Source organism: Triticum urartu, chromosome 1A, assembly GCF_056163025.1.
Source record: "Triticum urartu cultivar PI428250 chromosome 1A, HENAU_Tu73, whole genome shotgun sequence".
Classification (NCBI taxonomy): Eukaryota; Viridiplantae; Streptophyta; class Magnoliopsida; order Poales; family Poaceae; genus Triticum; species Triticum urartu.
This window is the reverse complement of record NC_141873.1, coordinates 593,204,477-593,227,200: the sequence shown is the minus strand read 5'-3', so window position 1 is coordinate 593,227,200 and position 22,724 is coordinate 593,204,477. Positions and strand designations below refer to the sequence as shown.

At 55.5% G+C, this 22,724-nt stretch overlaps 1 pseudogene; it reads right to left on the bottom strand.

Annotated features, from left to right (window-relative positions):
- Positions 1-20,940: 20,940 nt before the first annotated feature.
- LOC147993254 (uncharacterized) lies at positions 20,941-22,132 on the bottom strand (annotated as a pseudogene).
- Between the last annotated feature and the right edge of the window lie 592 nt (positions 22,133-22,724).

Below are 22,724 nucleotides of genomic sequence, written 5' to 3'. Positions count from 1 at the left end.
TGTATTCACACATGTATTATGTTTCCGGTTAATACAATTCTAGCATGAATAATAAACATTTATCATGATATAAGGAAATAAATAATAACTTTATTATTGCCTCTAGGGCATATTTCCTTCAGATGAGCCTTCGGAGAGTTTGAGCTTGGATTTGAAATCCTCAAGAGCTTGCATGTCTACCACAGGTAGTTCCCTTGCAGATGCATTATAATTAGCTTGTCTTTTGTTTGAACCCCGAGCTCCCCCTAGCTGAGATCTCCCTTTATCCCACCAAGGTGGATAACCATGCAACTCAAAACACTCACCCTTGGTGTGTCCTTTTCTCTTGCAATGGTCACAAAGCAATTTGCTTTTATCCACCTTACCAAAAGAATTTGTAGCATGACAAGGTTGTATGGATAATGCAGCACGAGCATCTGCATGCTCCTGACCATCCTCCTTCGGTTGTGCCAAACGAGTCTCCTCCTCAATCATGCTAGAAATAATATCATCAAGACTAGGCCACTCAGGAATTGCAAATATCAATTGACGACAGAGGTTTAGTTCATGGTCTAGGCCATCAAGAAATAGCTTGCTCACAAATGACTCAAACCACAAGTGATGAATTGCCAAGTCATCCTTGTGAACAGGTTCAAAAGGGTGATGATAGTGTAAGTCTCTGTATAATTTTTTTACTTCACCTACATACTCTGTTATAGATATTGAGCGCTGCTTCAAATTAGTTAAATCATGCATGATATGGGTGGCTTGCATTTTATTTGTTTCCCTACAAATTGTTTCTTCAAAGATGACCAGACCTCACAAACAGTGCCCATGCCTTCCACTTGTTCTCTAATTTCGGTTCCATACTTCCCAACATCCATACTAGTACTTTATCATTGATTTGTTTCCTGCATGCACCACCTTTCTCCAAACTTTCTTGATTGCCAACAAGTAAATAATCATAGTCATTGGTGCTCAAAATCAATTTGGCATGGCGTGCCCAACTGATGTAGTCACCACGTCCTGATAGTCGGACTGAATTTGGCTCAAGTGTATTCTTAACTGGCTCAGGAGCAGCCTTTGATTTCTGCTGGTGCTCAAGCAGTTTGCTAAATATTTCATTAATCTTATTAACACTAGAATCCCCTAATTTTTCTTTACTTGGACCTCCCATGGTTTAGTGAGCAAGAATATATTCCAACACTAGTACTTGGTTCTTCTTCTCAAACACATGCAACACCTAGAGGAACCAACTAGTACAGGTCAACAATGTGCCAAAGAGAGGAACCAACCAGTTTTCCGTTTCGACAATTTTTTAAAATCACAAAATTCCAAAGGGAAAATGGAGTTTTTGGGCGTTTTAGACGTTTTTAGAGGTTTTTAGCGTTTAGTGCTAGGGGTTAGATTTCAGAGTTTAGGGTTAGGTTTTATGGTTTAAACCCTTAGTTTTTACTGTTTAGCATAGAGTTTCTGACGTTTTAAGTCCCGGGTTTAGGGTTTAGGACAATTTTTGAAATGACAAAATTGTAAAAGGAAAAAAAGATATGCTCTAATTTATGTTTTCTTGAATTTTGGTTAAATATTGTCAAACCGGTCAAACAACTGATTGAAGAAATATAGAGTGTTTCTAAATAATTACGCAATACTATTAGTGTTACTAAATAAGTATCTCAATTTTTTTGAATTTTGGCCAAATCTGGTCAAACTGTGGTCAAACTATGGTCAAACTACTTATTCAAGAAATATTAGTGTTACTACATAATTACTGTTTTTTAGAATAATAGTTTGAAACTCAAACGATGAAATGTGTGACTTCATGCTCAAGCTAAACTACTGAGGGTTAATAGGATTGACAGCTTACATTTGTCAGGAAAACAACAAGTGCAAACTTGGAATGTAGGGGGAATAGAACTCTCAAGTTAAGCGTGCTCAGGCTGGGGGAGTGAGAGGATGGGTGACCGGACGGGAAGTCAGGCGATTTGGAATGAGTGATCCACACTTGAGCAGTTAAGAAAGGTGATTAGAGACTAAATTATCAAATAATTCTGGAAAATTAAAAATCAAAAAAAAATCAAAATTATTTTTCCAAAATTTTCAACAAAAAAACCTTTATTACCGGTTGGTAAAACCAACCGGTACTAAAGGTCCCCCATACCAGGGCGCGAGCTCACGGCACGTGGTGGCACTTTAGCGCAGGTTCGTGTCGAACCGGTACTAAAGGGCGGGGGGCCTTTAGTGACCACCCTTTAGTGTCGGTTATGGAACCGGCACTAAAGGCCCTTACAAACCGGCGCTAAAGCTCCGTTTGCTACTAGTGAATGGGGATTGCCTAAACCCATAGCTTCAAAGGAATTCACTAGGTTCACCTAAAATATTTTCAGTAAATCCAAATTGCTTTCAAAAATGCTCATCATTTATGGAAAATGCTGTAAACAGTACCAGAGGTGATGCACATTTTTCCATGACACATTTGGGTTCTGAATTAAATCATACATTTTTCCATGACCCCCCTTTCCTTCTCTTCTCTCCCTCTCCTTCCTTTCCCCTTCCTCCTCCTAGTTGGACTAGGAAAGGGGGAGTCCTACTCCTACTAGGAGGAGGACTCCTCCCCTCCTTGGCACACCTCCAAGGGCCGGCCGGCCTCCCCCCTTGCTCCTTTATATACGAGGGCAGGGGCACCCTAGAACACACAAGTTGATCATTGATCCCTTAGCCGTGTGCGGTGCCCTCTCCACCATAATCCACCTCGGTCATATCGTGATAGTGCTTAGGCTAAGCCCTGCGCCGGTAGCTTCATCATCACCGTCATCACGCCGTCGTGCTTACGAAACTCTCCCTCGACACTTAGCTAGATCAGGAGTTCGTGGGACATCACCGAGCCGAACGTGTGCAGATCGCGGAGGTGCCATACTTTCGGTACTAGGATCGGTCGGATCGTGAAGACGTACGACTACATCAACCGCGTTGTCATAATGCTTCTGCTTATGGTCTACGTGGGTACGTGTACAACACTCTTCCCCTCTCATTGCTATGCATCACCATGATAGATCTTGCGTGTGCGTAGGATTGTTTTTTGAAATTACTACGTTCCCCAACATGTACAACCCTAGGCCCCTCTGGTGTCTATATAAACTGGAGGGTCTAGTCCGTAGAGGCTATCAGAATTCATATAGGCTAGATGTCGGTGTACTAGAGTAGGGGTACCCTTAGTATCCCGAACTTGTGCACGGGCAGTCGCAGTGTCCCGCGGCAAGGCTTGCCGGGTGACCGCCAAGGTCCTCCCTGGTTCCTTTGGAGCCGTTCAAGAACAAAGTATCCAAGTCAAGACCCCGGCAAGAGGAGCTTGCCGGGAAGGCCACCCAAGGCATCTCAAGGAACTTGCCGCGGGGCGCCACGCGTCCCGGCAAGGCCCGGTGAGCGACAAGCTCCCGGACGCGACAAGACAACGACCGCGGCAAGCCACCAATCCGTGCCCGCGCTCCAGCACATCCACCAACGTGTCGCTCTAGGACCCTTCCCAGCGTACGTGGTGGGAGGCTGTGCAGCCAGCGGTGACCGGTGGCAAGCGGCGCTGACAAGATTGCTGCCGTGGCGAGCGGTGGCGTCCCTGACGGTCCCTTTTACACTGTTTAGGCAACGCAGACAGGCATTTAAGGCCCTTGTCCCCTGCCGTCAGGGTTAGGTATGATACACTGTAGCAGGTAGCTGTACCAACCGCAGCACCTTTCCCTTTTTGCCCTTGTCTATGTTGCCACCTGTCGGTGACCCCTTGAGCATATAAAAGGAGGCCCATGCGCAACATAGAGGGGGGTTAGCTGGTTTGAACACTCACGCTCGGTCTCGTTAGCTGCTGGTGTGTACTGTAGCACTCAGCGCTCCCGAGCAAGAACTCAATACAAACTACAAAGCAGGAGTAGGATTTTATGCATCCGTGCGGCCCGAACTTGGGTAAACTGCTCGTGTGCTTCGCCTCGATCCGCTCTTTGCACGACCTCCGCCCCCGCCGAACCGAAAGGGACTCGGCCCGCTGGTCCCATAGGTGCCCGTGGATCAGTACCCAGGCATCTTTGGCGCGCCAGGTAGGGGGCGTCGAGGTTGTGTGAACCAGATCCGGTGTTCACGCGGGCTAGATCTTCATCATCTTCATCAACATGCCACCGAAGAAGAAGGCTTCGGAGGTGGCTGCTCCGTTCGCCCCACTACCACCGGAGCAAATGGCTGATGGGGCGGACGCCGGCAGAAGAACGAGCGTCGACGAGGGAGCTCACGGTGCTGCCAGGTCCAAGGACAAGGCTGCGCTGCCCATCGGCGGTGTAGCCGGCTCCCACAACGACCGGGCGCACTCCAAGGCCTCGGTGTCCGTACATGCACCGCGCCCATCTTAGGAGGCGCGAGACCGGCAGCGTCATGGCACTCACGGTACCATGCGTTTGCTGGACCAAGATCGAGCTGGTGGATCTCGGAGTGCTCAAGACCACCATGCACGCGACCATGCTGGCACGAGCGAGGCACAATCACCTGGACAGGATACTGCTCCTTCTAACGTAGTTAGAAGTCCGAGCATATCCCGCTCCTCGCACCGTTCGCCACCACCACCCGCCACTGCAGCAGAAGCTTTGGCGCGAGCTCAACTGCTCCTAGACTACCCTCCAACAGCAGACAAGATCGACGACTGGAGGGCCACCATCCAGAGTCTCATCGGCTTCGCCAACGACGACACTCAGCGGCAACCGAGCACGTCGCAGCCGCGGCAAGTCAGCCAGGCATGAGCCGGTGGCGACAAGACCGGTGGGGGAGCAACCTCTGTGCACTCTCCACCCCGAAGGCCAAGATCGCCGACTCGCCGGATCCACCTCGACAGCGACTCCACCGCGTCATCAGATCCGCGAGCTCGCCGCGATCAGCGCCAAGTTCTTCATGAACGACAGCAAGAAGACGCTCGTACTCGCATCGAGCGCCGAAGAGAAGCGCGACGTCAAGCAGACCAGCGCGCTGGGCCCTCTGTCGACATGCATGTGCCAGGGGAACCAGGCGACTTGCCGAACGCGGTAGGTTGCCCTGCGTTCACCCGTGAGCTGCCGCAAGTCCAGTGGCCCAGTATGAAGAATATCAAACCAGACGTACCGGAGAAGTACGATGGCAAGTCGCATCCGTCAGAGTTCCTCAGCATCTACACCATCGCGGTGCAGGCTGCCGGGGGGCGGGACGACAAGATCCTTGCCAGCTACTTCCCGCTGGTGCTCAAACCCAACGTCAGGTCCTGGCTCATGCACTTGCCGGACAACTCCATATCCTCCTGGGTAGATCTATGCTATCAGTTTGTCGGCGCCTTTACAGGCGGCCACAAACCTCATGGCCAAGAGAGCGACCTTCATCTGCTCGCCCAGAAGGAAGGAGAGCCCCTGCGCAAGTACATTCAGAGATTCAGCCGTGTACAGCACAACATCCCAGATGTCCACCCTGCCGCGGTCATCAGCGCGTTCCATCAGAACGTGCGTAACCGCAGGATGCGGGAGGAGATGGCGATGTGCAAGATCAGAGACGTCAGTGAGCTGTATGCCCTGGCCGACAAGTGTGCACGTGCTGAAGAAGGGAGGAAACTCCCCGGAGAGAATATAGGAGCAGGAGGATCTGACAGTGAGGATGCAGCCCCGGCAAAGAAAAACCGGCGGCGGAACAGGAAGAAGAAAGGTAAAGATGTGCTAGTCGTTGAGCAGTCCGGCAAAGAAGGTGCCGCCCAGAAAGCCAAAGTTGGTAGCTCCGGCAAGGAGATTGCCGCATGCACCAACTGCCAGGCTATGGCTGTCGCCGACAAGCAGGAAGGCACCGACAAGCAGTACTGCAAGATTCACCGCACCAAGGGCCATGACCTCCAGAGCTGCAAGAAGGTCGAGCAGCTTGTCCAGCAACAAAAGGCTGAGTACGAGCGACGAGACAAGGAGAGGTCCCAAGGAGGCGTTGGAGAATCTGGCAAGAAGCGCGCCGGCCGGGGAGGACACCGCGGCAAGGCCAAACAGCGGCAAGGAGACAGACCTCCCCGCGGCCGCGACAAGGATGAAGACGACGACGACGACGAAGACATGGATGATGTTGAGACCAGCGAACAGGAGTTCCAGAAAGCCACAGAGGTCCTGTGTGTTGACGGCGGTGCTTCTCTGCATACTTCGCACCGCCAACTCAAGCAGTGGGTGCGGGAAGTCAATGCAGCAGAACCACCTGTCGAGTCACGCAAGCTTCTGAAATGGTCCAGCACGCCTATCATCTTTGATATTGAGGACCACCCTGACCGCACAACTGCAGTTGGGTGCTTGCCGATGTTGGTTTCACCAACTATCCGCAACCTCAAGGTCACTAAGATGTTAGTTGACGGCGGGGCCGGCTTGAACCTGATCTCCTCCGCTGTACTCCAGAAGCTCCAGATCCCTGACAGCGAGCTTGAAGAGACCGGCACATTCCAAGGAATTAACCCGGGAAGGAGCAAGTCGAAGGGAAAGGTCACGTTGCCAGTAACATTTGGCAGCGAGCTCAACTTCAGGACTGAGAGGGTCACTTTTGACGTTGCCGATATTCCATTGCCTTACAATGGGATACTTGGCCGCCCAGCACTCGCCAAGTTCATGGCAGCCTCTCACTACGCGTACAACATGCTGAAGATGCCAGGCCCGATAAGCGTCATCTCTGTCCCTGGCGACAAGAAGGATGCTCTTATCTGCGCCGACAAGATCTACCGGGAAGCCGCAGCCGCAACAGACCGCAAGTAACTTGCCGCTGAAGCTCCCGGGGGGAAGAAGAAGACCAAGTCCGGCAAGAGTTCTGATGCCCACTCCGGCAAGCGCACCTCTTCGGAGTGCTGCGCTGCCGTCGAGGACGCACCATCGAGCTCCACCGGCAAGTGTAAGAAGACAATGGCAGCTCCGCCAGAGACGAAGAAGGTGTCCGCCAAGGAACCAACAGTGCCACTCTCGACCCTAAATAGGAAAGCGCACTCATTTCTTTCCTGCGGGCGAATGTCGACGTGTTTGCATGGCAACCGTCTGACATCCCCGGTGTTCCCAGGAAAGTAATTGAGCACCACCTCGCCGTTTGTCCACATGCGCAGCCCGTCAAGCATAAGGTCAGGAAGCAAGCAGTGGAGCGCCAAGAATTTATTGCAGAAGAGATCAAGAAGATGGAAGCAGCAGGCCTTGTCAGAGGAGTGCCCCATCCTACGTGGTTGGCCAATCCTGTTGTCATGCGCAAGGCGAATGGAAAATGGAGACTTTGTATCGATTTTACCGATGTTAACAAAGCTTGTCCCAAAGACCCATTTCCTTTGCCGCGCATTGACCAGATTGTTGACTCCACAGCCGGATGTGATTTGCTTTCATTTCTTGACGCATACTCAGGATACCATCAAATCTTCATGGCAGAAGAGGATGAGGAGAAGACCGCATTTATTACTCCATGTGGCACGTACTGTTTCATACGGATGCCTTTCAGATTAAAAAATGCTGGTTCAACATTTGCAAGAGTAGTCCATGTCGCTCTGGAGCCACAAATACACAGAAATGTGCAAGCCTACATGGATGATATAGTGGTCAAGAGCAAGGACAAGGCAACTCTGATTCAAAATTTAGACGAGACCTTTGCAAATCTACGCAAGATCAGCCTCAAGCTCAACCCAGAGAAGTGTGTGTTTGGAGTCCCCTCCAGCAAGCTTCTCGGGTTCTTCGTGTCTCAGCGGGGAATTGAAGCCAATCCCGACAAGATCAAGGCCATTGAGCAGATTGAAGCACCAAAGCGCGTCAAGGATGTACAAAGACTTGCCGGTTGCGTGGCTGCTCTCAGCAGGTTTATCTCTAGGTCTGCTGAGTGCGCCCTGCCATTTTTCAAATTATTGAAAAAGGAAGGTCCAATGAAATGGACTCCGGAAGCGGAGGCTGCGCTGCAAGACTTGAAGAGATACCTGTCCTCCCCTCCAATACTTGTCGCACCTAATCGACAAGAGAAGTTGCTGTTGTACATAGCGGCAACCAATCAAGTGGTTAGTGCTGCGTTAGTGCACAGAGGGAGGAAGATGACGAGTCAGCAACCACGGCAAGCGCATCCAGCGACAAGCAGGGGGCTACCCCGGCAAGCTCTGGTCCCGACAAAGATGGATCTGCGCAGATGCACGAGGAGACACAGAAGAAAATGGTGCAGCGCCCAGTTTACTTTGTCAGTTCCCTTCTACAGGGGGCTAGGTCAAGGTACTCTGGCGTGCAGAAATTGCTTTTCGGCCTTCTCATGGACTCGAGAAAGCTGCGCCATTACTTCCAAGCACATGAGATCACAGTTGTCACTCGCTTTCCGCTGAAGAGGATACTACAGAATCCAGAAGCGACAGGCAGGATTGTTGAGTGGGCACTGGAACTGTCAAGCTTTGGGCGGCCTAATCTACACGATCGCCCTCGATCCTCTTGATCCCGCTCACCTTGTCCACAATGGGTGCGACAAGGGCCTTGAGCGCCTCCAGATCAGCATCCGGCGGCAGGGTCTTGAGGACGTTGGTGAGGTTGAGGCCTGGATTGCGGAAGGCCACCTTCACCAACACTTTCTGAAGAGCTCCCGCGCAGATCTTGCGCGACTCGTCGGCCAGCTGCTTTGGGACCCTCTCCCGGAGTCGCTGGAGGGCCGTCGCCACGCCCTTGAAGAACAAGACGAGCTTGGCGCTGGGTTGGAGGTTCTCGTCGGAGGGATACCCGAGATCCTCCATCCCCAGCTACGCCAACTCCTTGTCAATGTCTGTCGCAGCATTCACAAGACTCTCCGTCCAGTGCTCCACAGTCTCCCAGAAAGCGTTTTGGGTGGCGGCGACACTTTCCAGCAGCGCCTTGTCGGCCTTGATCTCCTCCTTCAAGGCCGCCTCCTACTTCTTGGCGCCGTCCAGCGTCTTGGTCAAAGCAGTCAACTTCGACTCAAGATTTGCATTGGAGTCCTTGGTGGCGCTGAGCTCTTTGCCCTTCTCGGCAAGATTGACCTCCAGCTGCGCCACCTTCATCTCCAACTCCTTCTTGGCGGCCTCGGCGGCGGCGGCAGCGTCCTCTGCTTGCTTGAGGGCTCTGCCGAGTTTTTCCTCGCTAGCGGCAAGCTCCTCCTCATGGGCGTCAAGATTGACCTTCCGCTGCGCCAGCTCGCCCTCCTCCGTGGATAGCTTCACAGCGGCAAGCCGCTGCTGCTCTTCGACTTCGGCCTTCTCGAGGAGGAAGGCCTTCTGCGCTTCGTCGAGTTGCTCCCGCTCCTCTGCCAAGGACCGACGAGCTTCCTGGTGGAAGCCCCGGAGCTCCTCCGCGCGCTTCTTGATGTCTACTCCCGCCTTCGCGACAAGCGCCTCGCGGGAGTCCAGCTTGGCTTGCCGCGCGCGGTAGAGCGACAGCAACTTCCACAGCAGCCGCTCTTCCTCAGGCTCGTTGCTGCTGCTGCTCGGCGCGTCAACCAGCGTCAGCCCCACGGAGGCAAGCACTTCCTCGTCGAAGATCTCTCCCTCGACCAGCGCCCTGGAGCTTAACGCCCAGGGGAGGTTGATGAAGACGCCTTCGCCGGCCTTCAGGTAGACGCCTGGCTGGGGCTCTTCGGAGCCTGGCGCTGCGGCAGCGGCGGACGGGTCGGCGGTCGGTGTAGCGCCTGGCGCTCCTGCGGCCTCAGGGCCGTCAGTGCGATCGCCGGACCCCTTGCCAGTTGCTGCGGCGGCAGCCTTGGCGGCCTCTGCGCCGGCGGGATCGCCAGCACCGGCCGCTTCTTCGGCGGCAACCTCGGTCTCCATCGGCTCTGCAGCAGATGGGTCTGGCAGCCGGAAAAGGGAGAAGAGTCAAGCAAAAATCCAACAAACAGAAGATCAAAAGAAGAAGAACCCAAGGGAAGCCTTGCAGCGAAAGGATTACCTGTACCGGGTTCTGCAGTCGTGGTCTCCGCCGTCGGGGGGCCGCTGGTGCTATCCCTTGCCGGAGACTTCTCCCTTACCGGGAAGCCCTCCCTTGCCGGAGAGTTCTCCCTTGTCGGGGGATTCTCCCTTGGCTCCTGGTGGGGCTGCTCTGCTCCTACACAAATCAACAATCAAATATCAGCAAAAACAGAGTATTCATGTGCACCTCACAAGCGGGAAGCAAACCATATACTTACGCTGGGGGCTGCTCTGGAGAAAAGTTGCCGGGTCCGGCAAGGTTGTCTCGGGTGCACACCCCGCTGTCGCCGTGGGTTCATCCTCGATGATAATCACCGGGGCCTTGGCTCTCTTCGCTGCTCTCTGGGCCAGAGTCCTGAAAAGGAACAAGTTCAGAGTAAAGCAAGTGAGACACAAGACAAAACAGCAAGAATTGAAGAACAGCAAGTACAGCAAGAGAAGCTTACTCTTATTCTTCTTCCTCGTCGGAGCTGAACGCGGAGAAGTCAAAGTCCGGCGCGCGCCTGGTGTGAGGAGGCGGAGGAGAAGCTTCCCTTGGCCGCTTGGCAGGAGCAGTGGCGGTGGTCTGAGACGACCCCGCTCCAGCTGTCGTCGCGGCATGAGAAGCGGCAGGAGCAGAAGCGGTGGTCCGGGAGGGCCCCGCTCCAGTTGTCGTCTGTTGACCCGCTTGCCGCTCCGCTACGTCACCGGCCTTGCGGAGACGCCTTCTTGGTGGGGATGGAGGCTCTGCTTGCGGCGAGCTGTCTGAAGACGAAGTGGAAGACGAGTTGATCTCCAGCGAGCCGCTCGTATCCTTGGCGGGCTCGCTCGACTCAACGTTCTGCCCGGCAAGCTCTTTCTCACCGGCAGGCTCCTGTCGCTCGGCACGGCTTCCCGCCTCTGCTGCATCTGCCTCCTCCACGGTGAATCCAAACTCGCCCGCGGCCGCGGCTACCGCCGCCTCTTCCAGCCTGGTGGCGATCAGTGCCATCTCTGCATCGGTGGTGTCGCGGGTGAGGCCGTCCTTCTCGTCGGCGCGGATCGCCACTTCTACCAAGTCATCGAAGAATTGCTGCACAACGTCGTCTGCAGGCTCCTGCCAAGTTGGCACAATTCCATGCGAGTCCCACTCCGGCATCATTGCACGGATGCGGTCGAGCGAGAAATTGTTGCACAACGGAACGACGCCCCACGGCAACCTAAAAACTTTGGGATGTTGGGGGTCATACTTGAAGAGCTCCTGGAGCATCGCGTTTAGCTCCAGAACTGTGAAGTTGTAGTTGAGGCCCGGCCGCAGCCTCATGATGTCCGCCACATTCTTGAACTCCCAAGTGGGTCTCCCCCGTTCCTGCAGGGGGGCGATGCGGCGGCGAAGAAAGTCCGCGCCAACAGCGCCTATGGTGAGCCCGGCAAGCCTGAGGCGCAGGATCCTGGTGACGGCAATCTTCAGCCTGTCGTCTTCCGGGGCCACGTCACTCCAATCGCTGCCGCGAGCTACTGGGGTTTGGCGCCGGGTGGTGAATGGCTGCGGATTCTCCTCCTCAATCCAGCACCAATCTGCTCTCCACTCCTCCCACTTGCCGCGGAACTCTCCCTGCAGATAGGTTTCTTTCTTGCCGGCCCTTGAGATCCAAGCGATTCCGCCGAATAGAGGCTCTCCTCTGTCTACTCTGGGTATGAAGAAGTGGCGAAAGAGGACTATGTTGGGATGGACTCCGACAAAGTTTTCGCAGAGATGTGCGAAAACTGCCATGGTCAGAACGGCATTGGGGGTGAAGTCAAGGAGGTGGAATCCATAGGTATTCATGATGTCGCAGAAAAATTCAGAAAAAGGCGGGCAGAGCCCGCAGTAGAAGAACAGAGGGAAGAAGGGGTATCCATTTGGGGCCTTCTTCCAAGCGGCGGCGGGGAGTACCTTCATGCGCGGATGTGCTCGCGTCTCCGCCGACCAGAAGAGGTAATAGTTCTCCCTCAGCTCCTTCGCAACAAGCTTGGGGGGAAGACCGCCCGCTCCTTCCGCAGCGCCGCAAGCCGCTGCGCCTCGGTCGACTTCACGACCTTCCCCTTGTCGGCTTTTGGAGCCATGATGGAAGTGGTGGAGGAGATTGATGGCGTTGGTGGCGCTGGTGGCAATGGGGGCGGAGCGCTGCTCTCTTTCGGCTTTGGGGAGGCGAGGGAGCGGCGGAGATTTCTGAGATTGGAAGCAGCAACGGGCGAATGTGCGAACTGCCCCTGTTTCCCCTGCTTATAAAGAGGGAGGGGGCGGACATTCCGCATTTCCGAATAAAATAACCACCCACGATCTCTCCCACGATGCCGCATTCAATGCGTGCCGTTCGGGGAGGGCGCGGTGGATACGGAGAAAGATACGGCGTAACCTAGGCCGCGCGTGCCCGTGCCCTGTTTTGGGCCTGGCCCAACAGCGCTCGGCACCGTGTATGGCCCAGGCCCGGGGGCTCCTGTCGGTGTACTAGAGTAGGGGTACCCTTACTATCCCGAACTTGTGCACGAGCAGTCGTAGCGTCCCGCGGCAAGGCTTGCCGGGTGACCGCCAAGGTCCTCCGTGGTTCCTTTGGAGCCGTTCAAGAACAAAGTATCCAAGTCAAGACCCCGGCAAGAGGAGCTTGCCGGGAAGGCCACCCAAGGCATCTCAAGGAACTTGCCGCGGCGCGCCACGCGTCCCGGCAAGGCCCAGTGAGCGACAAGCTCCCGGACGCGACAAGACAACGACCGCGGCAAGGCGCTTGCCGCGGCAAGCCACCACTCCGTGCCCGCGCTCCAGCACATCCACCAACGTGTCGCTCTGGGACCCTTCCCAGCGTACGTGGCGGGAGGCTGTGCAGCCAGCAGTGAGCGGTGGCAAGCGGCGCTGACAAGATTGCCGCCGTGGCGAGCGGTGGCGTCCCTGACGGTCCCTTTTACACTGTTTAGGCGACGCAGACAGGCATTTAAGGCCCTTGTCCCCTGCCGTCAGGGTTAGGTATGACACTGTAGCAGGTAGCTTTACCAACCGCACCACCTTTCCCTTTTTGCCCTTGTCTACGTTGCCACCTGTCGGTGACCCCTTGAGCATATAAAAGGAGGCCCATGCGCAACAGAGAGGGGGGTTAGCTGGTTCGAACACTCACGCTCGGTCTCGTTAGCTGCTGGTGTGTACTGTAGAACTCAGCGCTCCCGAGCAAGAACTCAATACAAACTACAAAGCAGGAGTAGGGTTTTACGCATCCGTGCGGCCCGAACCTGGGTAAACTGCTCGTGTGCTTCGCCTTGATCCGCTCTTTGTACGACCTCCGCCCCCGCCGAACCGAAAGGGACTTGGCCCGCCGGTCCCATAGGTGCCCGTGGATCAGTACCCCGGCACTAGACATCTAGGGTTTAGCCATTACGATCTCGAGGTAGATCGACTCTTGTAACCCCTATACTCATTAAATACAATCAAGCAGGACATAGGGTTTTACCTCCATTAAGAGGGCCCGAACCTGGGTAAACGTTGTGTCTCCTGTATCCCTTGTTACCTTCGATCCTCAGACGCACAGTTCGGGACCCCCTACACGAGATTAGCCGGTTTTGACACCGACACTCCTGTCATGTGGTTAGTAGCTCCAGTATCAATTATCCATTATTTTGACTAGGCTTGGTGTGATTCCATACCTTGGGTGATGGCATTAAAGATAGAATGAACTTTGGAGGAACCTTGGGATGAAGATGAGCCTTCAGAGAGTTTGAGCTTGGATTTGAAATCCTCAACAGCTTGCATGTCTACCACAGGTAGTTCCCCTGCAGATGCATTGTAATTAGCTTGTCTTTTGTTTGAACCCCGAGCTCCCCCTAGCTGAGAACTCCCTTTATCCCACCAAGGTGGATAACCATGCAACTCAAAACACTCACCCTTGGTGTGTCCTTTTCTCTTGCAATGGTCACAAAGCAATTTGCTTTTATCCTCCTTACCAAAAGAATTTGTAGCATGACAAGGTTGTATGGATAATGCAGCATGAGCATCTGCATGCTCCTGACCATCCTCCTTCGGTTGTGCCAAACGAGTCTCCTTGTCGGAATAAATGGCCATGGGTAGCCTAGCCGGCTTCCCCTGGCAATTCTGCAAAAATTACGAGCCCGCCCGGCTCTCAAGAATCCAAGACACGGGGCCACCTTCCCCCCGCCGGCTACGATCTAGGCCGGCTTTGGGAAGGCGGTCCGACTTCAACCTTCGTGAGGGGGCCGACTCCAAGAAGCCGGCTACGAGAAAGCCGACTCCTTCAAGCCGGCTCCCCATAAAGCAGTCAAGACCGTACCCACAAAGTTTGCACCCACCTAACAGTGGTGCGACGGGGCGTGGCTACAGGAGAGCCTGCCACCCCCGAATCCCAGAGCACGCTTGGCACAGTGCGCCGTACGAGGTAGGCACGACCCGTCCGGCGCTGCACTGTAGCCACGTTGACCCTGGCGTCACCCACGACGGGCCGCCAGCGCGGCCCACAGGCGGTGGGCCCCTTCGCGCGGAGGGACGGCCGAAGGCGGCCACGCTTCCGACCAGCCGGCCCGAGACGGAGCCAGCTCCCCGCGGCCGGCTTGCCGCCTCCCTCGAAGAAGACGCCCCATTAAGGAGACAGGACGCGGTAAGGCTACAGCGATCGCCCGGCAGGCGGCGGTACTGTAGCCGTGCTTACCACGATGAAGCTCACGTCAGCAAGATTAAGCCACAGTGACCAAGGAGTTGGCAGCCAGCGGGACCCACCAGCCGGCGGGCCCCAGCAGTCGGCGCAGAAGCCGGCGAGTGCAGTCACAGACGGCCGGGCCCCGCGCCCAGCCGGATTACCATTGTACCCCCAGGGGGTAGGCCTATATAAACCCCCCGAGGCACCCATGCAAAGGGTTCGACCCCCTGCTAGTTCGAGAGACCATACAAGGAGAAGAAGCAGGCTAGCCGTGCCCTTTCTTCCTCCTCCTCCCCCAAAACAGCTCAAGGAGCGTTGTGTAGCTACTCGATTCATCTAGTGAGCATGCGGAGACCCCGCAGAGCAGCAGTAGGGGTGTTATCTCCTCAGAGAGCCCCGAAGCTGGGTAAGATCCGCCGGCGTGCATGTCTACGCCTCATCCCACTTCCAGGCACCGGCGATGTCTTACTGGTTCCCACACAGATAAGCCACCCGTTGGCATATGTCGCGCCCACCACCCGACATTTGGCGCCCACCGTGGGGCCAGGCGCACCGTCGTCCGGAGACCTGTTCTGGACGGGAACCCTCTTCCTCCCCAGCGAGCGTAGCCAGCCCGGCACGCCCGATGGCGCTTGCCACGACGCGCTGCAAGGCGTCACCAGCATCTGCGCGGCAAGCAGCCTCGCCGATCTCCCCGACGAGCTCGCCTCCAATGCGGGCACTGACCACCTCGCCAACCTCCTCGGCCAGCTCCATGTCTCCAGCGAGCCCGCTGCGGACCTGGAGTCGGTTGGCTCCACCGACCCGATGCCTGTCGACTCCGACACGGCCTCCTACGATGCCTTCCCCACCAACGTCGTGATCTACGACGACCCGCTTCCTCGAGCCGACGGCCACGATGCTGTCGCCGCCGAAGTGATGGTTGTCGGCCACAGCGGCCCGGCCAACGAGAGCGCCCGCGACGCCTCGCGCGCGGCGGCCCACGACCTGTCCGCTCCTCTCCCGGCCGACGCCGACGACGAAGCCCTGGAAGCACGCCGCCTCGCCCTCCTCGCAGAGGGCCGGAGGCTGGCCTCCGTAAGACGCCTCACTGAAGCCTACCAGCGCGAGGCTGACCGCGCCGCCTTCGGCACGCCGGCCCCGAGCGGGCCAAGCCGGGCCGGCCTTGTCAAGCAATGCGGCGCCTTCATCGCCGACGCGCTGGGAGTCGACCGCCCGGTCTATGCCACTCCGCTCGAGAACTTGCGTGCCGCCCAGGCGGCCGTAGACGAGCTGGACGGCCTGGAGCCCGAAGACCTTCCCCACATGACCCGGCGCATCCAGCAGTTGATCGACGCCGCCACGCAGCGGCACGAAGCCAACGCTCGCACGGAAAGCCTTCCCCCGTGCCGAGAGCACGGCGCGACGTCCCGGACGCCGACTACGAGCGATACCCGCGCGCGACGCGAGAAGGAGCCGGCTGCCAGCCGCCGCCGGACCCGGATCTCCATCGAGCGGGACGCGGACGGTTATCCCCGAGCCATGGAGTGGCGGGGCGACCCGCCTCCGCCTCCGCCCCGTGGAGAGAGATATCCCGCCTCACCGCCAGTGGCGCACCCGACTCTCAGCGGCCGACTGGGCCGCCGCGAAGGAATCGGCGAGAACGACGCCCGCCATCGGCTCGACCGCCTGGCACGATCCCTGGCATTGGAAGAAGAAGACGATGTCGGCCCGCCTTGCTTTGGCCCCCGCATCCGCGACGAGTCCTTTCCCAAAGGGTTCTCGCTCCCAAGAGACACGCCCAAGTACAACGGCTCCGTGAAGCCGGAAGATTGGTTGATCGACTACTCCACCGCAGTTAGCATAGCCAACGGCAACCGGCGAGTCGCCGTGAAGTACGTGCCCCTCATGCTGCAAGGCATGGCGCGGACTTGGCTCAACAGCCTCAAGCCACGTAGCATCAACAGTTGGCTAGACTTCACAGAAGCCTTCATCCGCAACTTCACCAGCACCTACAAGCGGGCTCCCAAGCCCAGACAGCTCTCCTTGTGCGTGCAAGGCCCCGCCGAGTCCACTCGCGATTACCTCATGCGTTGGGCCGAGCTCCGCAACTCCTGTGAAGGGGTGCACGAGGTAGAAGCCATAGAGTACTTCACAGCCGGATACCGAGAAGGCACCCTCCTCAAGCACAAGCTCCTCTGCGACGAGCCGGCTACTCTCGACGAGCTTCTGGACATAGCGGACAAGTACGCCACCGCCGAATCCTCAATGAAGACCGAGCTTCGGATAGACGCGTCCGGGAAGGTGCTCAACCCGGCGCCCAAGACGCCGGCTGGAGAGCCCGGCCGACACCCCAACTCGAACGACCACAAGCGCAAGGGCCCGGCGCCGCCTCCCGCTAGCCGGCAGGTGGCCACGGTCGAAGATGCGCCGCCTGAAGAACGACCGGCGCCCAAGAAGCCCAAGGGCGGCAGGCCGGCTTGGCAGCCCGCCTTCTCCTACGAGCAAACCCTCGACGCCCCTTGCAAGTTCCACAGCGGCGCGAAGCCGTCCAACCACACGACCCGGAAGTGCAACTGGCTCACCCGAATCTCTAAGGGTGAGGGGCTCCTGCCGCCTCCGCCTGCCGGCCCGCCGCCTCCGGCCGCTCGGCCCGCAGTCGGAGCCGTGCACGACGAGTTCCCTAATGAGCAAGCAACCTACGTCATCTTCACCAGCCAGCCCGAAGACCGGCGCAGCAAACGCCGAGAGCACCAGGAAGTCAGTGTGGTCGCTGCCAACCCCGCTGAACACATGCATTGGTCAGAAAAGCCCATCAGCTGGAGCCGGGCCGACCACCCAGAGGTGATGCCGTCTCTCGGCTCTTATGCTTTGGTCCTGGAAGCCACCCTTGCAACGGACAGATGCGCCGCCCGCTTCTCTCGTGTATTGATAGACGGCGGGAGCAGCATCAACATCTTGTATCGTGACACCCTGGAGAAGTTGAACGTCAAGACAAAACAGCTCATGCCCACTCGGACAGTGTTCCACGGGATCGTACCCGGCCTGTCCTGCGCCCCCATTGGCAAAATCAAGATTGATGTACTTTTTGGGGACAAGGAGCATTTCCGCCGGGAAGCGATCTGGTTTGAGGTGGTGGACCTGGAGAGCCCTTACCATGCATTGCTGGGCCGACCTGCCTTGGCCAAATTCATGGTGGTTCCCCACTATGCATACCTCAAGATGAAGATACCAAGCACCAAAGGCGTCATCACCGTAGCCGGCGACTATAAGAAGTCCTCCGAGTGCGCCGCGGCCAGCAGTCGGCTGGCCGAGTCCCTTGTGATCGCTGAAGAGAAGAAGATGCTGGACCGAGTCGTGGCCATGGCCGGCAAGCAGTCGGCCGTGTCTCCCGACCCCAAGCAGCATGACACTCAAGGGTCTTTTCAGCCGGCCAAGGAGACGAAGAAGATACCTCTCGACCCCGAGTGTCCGGAGAGGTCTGCCGTCATCGGGGCAAACCTAAACAGCAAATAGGAAGGCGAGCTCGCCGATTTCCTCCGTGAGAATCGGGACATCTTCGCATGGTCCCCCAAGTACATGCCGGGTGTTCCGAGGAAATTCGCCGAGCACAAGTTACATGTTCGAGAAGACGCAAAGCCAGTCAGACAGCCCCTCCGCCGACTGTCGGAGGAGAAACGCAGGATTGTAGGGGAGGAAATAGCCCGGCTCCTGGCGGCCGGCTTCATCATGGAAGTTTTCTTTCCAGAGTGGCTCGCCAACCCGGTCCTTGTGCTGAAGAAGAATAACAAGTGGCGCATGTGTATAGACTACACAAGTCTCAACAAAGCCTGCCCCAAAGATCCTTTCGCCCTGCCAAGGATAGACCAAGTGATAGACTCCACAGCCGGATGCGAGCTGTTGAGTTTTTTGGATGCTTACTCTGGATATCACCAGATAAAGCTAGACCCAGATGACCGCCTGAAGACCGCCTTCATCACGCCGTTCGGAGCCTTCTGCTACCTGACTATGACATTCGGCTTGAGAAATGCCAGTGCCACCTTTCAGCGTTGCATGCAGAAGTGCCTCCTCAAGCAGCTCGGCAGGAATGCCCACGTTTACGTGGACGACGTCGTGGTGAAGACGGAGAAGCGTGGCGCCTTGCTGGAAGACATCAAGGAAACATTTGAGAACCTGCACCGGTTCCAAATCAAGCTCAACCCCGAGAAATGCGTGTTCGGGGTGCCAGCCGGCCAGCTCCTAGGCTTCCTGGTCTCCGAACACGGCATCGAATGCAACCCAGCGAAGATCAAGGCCATCGAGAGAATGGCGATCCCCACCAAGCTTCGAGACATTCAGAAGTTCACCGGGTGCTTAGCCTCCTTGAACCGCTTCATGAGCCGGCTCGGAGAAAAGGCCCTCCCCCTCTACCGCCTCATGAAGAAGAGCACTCACTTCGAGTGGAACGACCAGGCCGACCAAGCTTTCCACGAGTTGAAGAAGATGCTGGCCACGCCGCCTGTCCTCGCAGCGCCGACTGAGAAAGAGCCCATGCTCCTTTACATCGCTGCAACCAGCCGGGTGGTCAGCACCGTCATCGTAGTCCAGCGCCCGGAAGAAGGCCGAGCCCAGCCGGTCCAGAGGCCGGTGTATTATTTGAGCGAGGTGCTGTCCGCCTCAAAGCAGAACTACCCGCACTACCAAAAGATGTGTTACGGCGTGTACTTCACCACCAAGAAGCTGAAGCCCTACTTTCAAGAGCATCCCGTCACGGTCGTATGCACTGCCCCGCTAGCCGAGATCATAGGCAGCCGGGATGCATCCGGCCGGGTCGCGAAATGGGCAATCGAGCTGGCCCCTTACACAATCTTCTACCAGCCCCGCACCGCCATCAAGTCCCAAGCGCTAGCCGACTTCCTCGTCGACTGGGCCGAGACCCAGTACCTGCCGCCGGCTCCGGACTCCACCCATTGGCGCATGCACTTCGACGGGTCCAAGATGCGTACCGTCTTGGGAGCCGGCTCGACGTCTCCGCCGTCGTCGTCTTCGTCCTCTTCGCCCTCGTCGCTGGAGGCGATCTCCTCCGCCGAGTCCTCGCCCACCGCCGGGTTCAGCACGAACCACTCCTCCGGCTGCGCGACACCATCATCATCGATTTCGGGTGCGAAAACGCTGATGTCGGTGCACTCGGCGATCGTTGAAGCTCCCTGGGCGATAGCCGGCCTCACCTCCTCCAGCTCCGCGTCGGCCTCCATCCGCCAAGTACGCAGCTGGTCCAAGCTCAGTCCTGGGTACCAAGCCCGTACGAATTCCAACGCCCGCCAGGCTCCGAGGCGGGCCGCTGACGCCTTCCAAGCCTCGAAGCGTCCGACTGCGACTTCCAGCCAGTCGGCAGTTCGGCTCGGGGTGCGGGGGATCGTCTCGCCAGGCCAGAGGGCGGCCAGCACTTGCGCCTCGGCACGTTGGAGCCGGCGGAGCATCCGGTGGGCCGGCTGCAGCCGCGCCTGGACAGCCAGAAGCTGCTCCTCAAGGGTCCGGTTTGCGTCCGGCGCAATGTCGGCCCCCGCTTGACGGCGCGCTTCGCGATGAGCCTCGATGGTTTGGGCAGCGAAGACGGAGTAGCCCGGGAAGTAATCTGCAAGAAACAACAAGCAGCAGTCCAAGATAAGTCAAAAAAAAACCCAGACGGCAAGGGACGGGGGAAGGCCGTGGAAAGCAGCTTACCGTTGATCAAGTCTTCAATCCGGCCGTAGCCTTCCTCCAGGCCTCGCCGGGTCTCGGACCAGGTCGCCGCCGCTATCTCATACTCCGCCAGCACGGCGGCTTCGCTCTCCTTCGCCGCCTCAAGGGCCGTTTTGTGGCTCTCCTCTTGGTCGGCCAGCTTCTTGGCCAGGCGATCCCATTCCTGGGCCAAGGCAGTGCACTCGGCCTCTTTGGCGAAAAGGGCGGCCTTCGCTTCGCCAAGCTCCTTCCTCAAGTCGGCGTTGGCCCCTGAAGACAAAGAAGAAGAAAAATCAATAAGAAAGGAGTCATCAAGAAAGATTCGACCCGACTACGCGGTAGTCGGCCCGAATCTCGGGGACTACACCCAGTGGGTGCGCTGGCGCGCCCCCACAGGAGACAAACAAACCAAGTACTTACTTCGGCTGTCGGCCAGGTCGTTGGTCCGCCGGCTCAGCTCTCGAGCCTGGGAGTCGAAGGCGGCAACACGAAGGTTGTGGTATTCCTGAAAGATTAGAAAGAAACCAAAGTAAGGTGGCCGTCGAGACTAGGGTTTCGCCATTACGATCTCGAGGTAGATCGACTCTTGTAACCCCTATACTCATTAAATACAATCAAGCAGGACGTAGGGTTTTACCTCCATTAAGAGGGCCCGAACCTGGGTAAACGTTGTGTCTCTTGTATCCCTTGTTACCTTTGATCCTCAGACGCACAGTTCGGGACCCCCTACACGAGATCGGCCGGTTTTGACACCGACACTCCTGTCATGTGGTTAGTAGCTCCAGTATCAATTATCCATGATTTTGACTAGGCTTGGTGTGATTCCATACCTTGGGTGATGGCATTAAAGATAGAATCAACTTTGGAGGAACATTGGGATGAAGATGAGCCTTCGGAGAGTTTGAGCTTGGATTTGAAATCCTCAAGAGCTTGCATGTCTACCACATGTAGTTGCCCTGCAGATGCATTATAATTAGCTTGTCTTTTGTTTGAACCCCGAGCTCCCCCTAGCTGAGATCTCCCTTTATCCCACCAAGGTGGATAACCATGCAACTCAAAACACTCACCCTTGGTGTGTCCTTTTCTCTTGCAATGGTCACAAAGCAATTTGCTTTTATCCACCTTACCAAAAGAATTTGTAGCATGACAAGGTTGTATGGATAATGCAGCACGAGCATCTGCATGCTCCTGACCATCCTCCTTCGGTTGTGCCAAACGAGTCTCCTCCTCAATCATGCTAGAAATAATATCATCAAGACTAGGCCACTCAGGCATTGCAAATATCAATTGATGACAGAGGTTTAGTTCATGGTCTAGGCCATCAAGAAATAGCTTGCTCACAAATGACTCAAACCACACATGATGAATTGCCAAGTCATCCTTGTGAATAGGTTCAAAAGGGTGATCATAATGTAAGTCTCTGTATAATTTTTTTACTTCACCTGCATACTCTGTTATAGATCTTGAGCGCTGCTTCAAATTAGTTAACTCATGCATGATATGGGTGGCTCGCATTTTATTTGTTTCCCTACAAATTGTTTCTTCAAAGATGACCAGACCTCACAAACAGTGCCCATGCCTTCCACTTGTTCTCTAATTTTGGTTCCATACATCCCAGCATCCATACTAGTACTTTATCATTGATTTGTTTCCTGCATGCACCGCCTTTCTCCAAACTTTCTGCATTGCCAACAAGTAAATAATCATAGTCATTGGTGCTCAAAATCAATTTGGCATGGCGTGCCCAACTGATGTAGTCACCAGGTCCTGATAGTCGGACTGAATTTGGCTCAAGTGTATTTTTATCTGGCTCAGGAGCAGCCTTTGATTGCTGCTGGTGCTCAAGCAGTTTGCTAAATATTTCATACATCTTATTAACACTAGAATCCCCTGTTTTTTCTTTACATGGATCTCCCATGGTTCAGTGAGCAAGAATATATTCCAACACTAGTACTTGGTTCTTCTTCTCAAACACATGCAACACACAGAGGAACCAACTAGTACAGGTCAACAATGTGCCAAAGAGAGGAACCAACTAGTTTTCCGTTTCGACAATTTTTTTAAATCACAAAATTCCAAAGGGAAAATGGAGTTTTTGGGTGTTTTAGACGTTTTTTAGACGTTTTTAGTGTTTAGTGCTAGGGTTTAGATTTCAGAGTTTAGGGTTAGGTTTTATGGTTTAAACCCTTAGTTTTTACTGTTTAGCATAGAGTTTCCGGCGTTTTAAGTCCCGGGTTTAGGGTTTAGGACAATTTTTGAAATGAAAAAATTGTAAAAGGAAAAAAAGATATGCTCTAATTTATGTTTTTTTGAATTTTGGTTAAATCTTGTCAAACCGGTCAAACAACTGATTCAAGAAATATAGAGTGTTACTAAATAATTACGCAATACTATTAGTGTTACTAAATAAGTATCTCAGTTTTTTTGAATTTTGGCCAAATCTGGTCAAACTGTGGTCAAACTATGGTCAAACTACTTATTCAAGAAATATTAGTGTTACTACATAATTA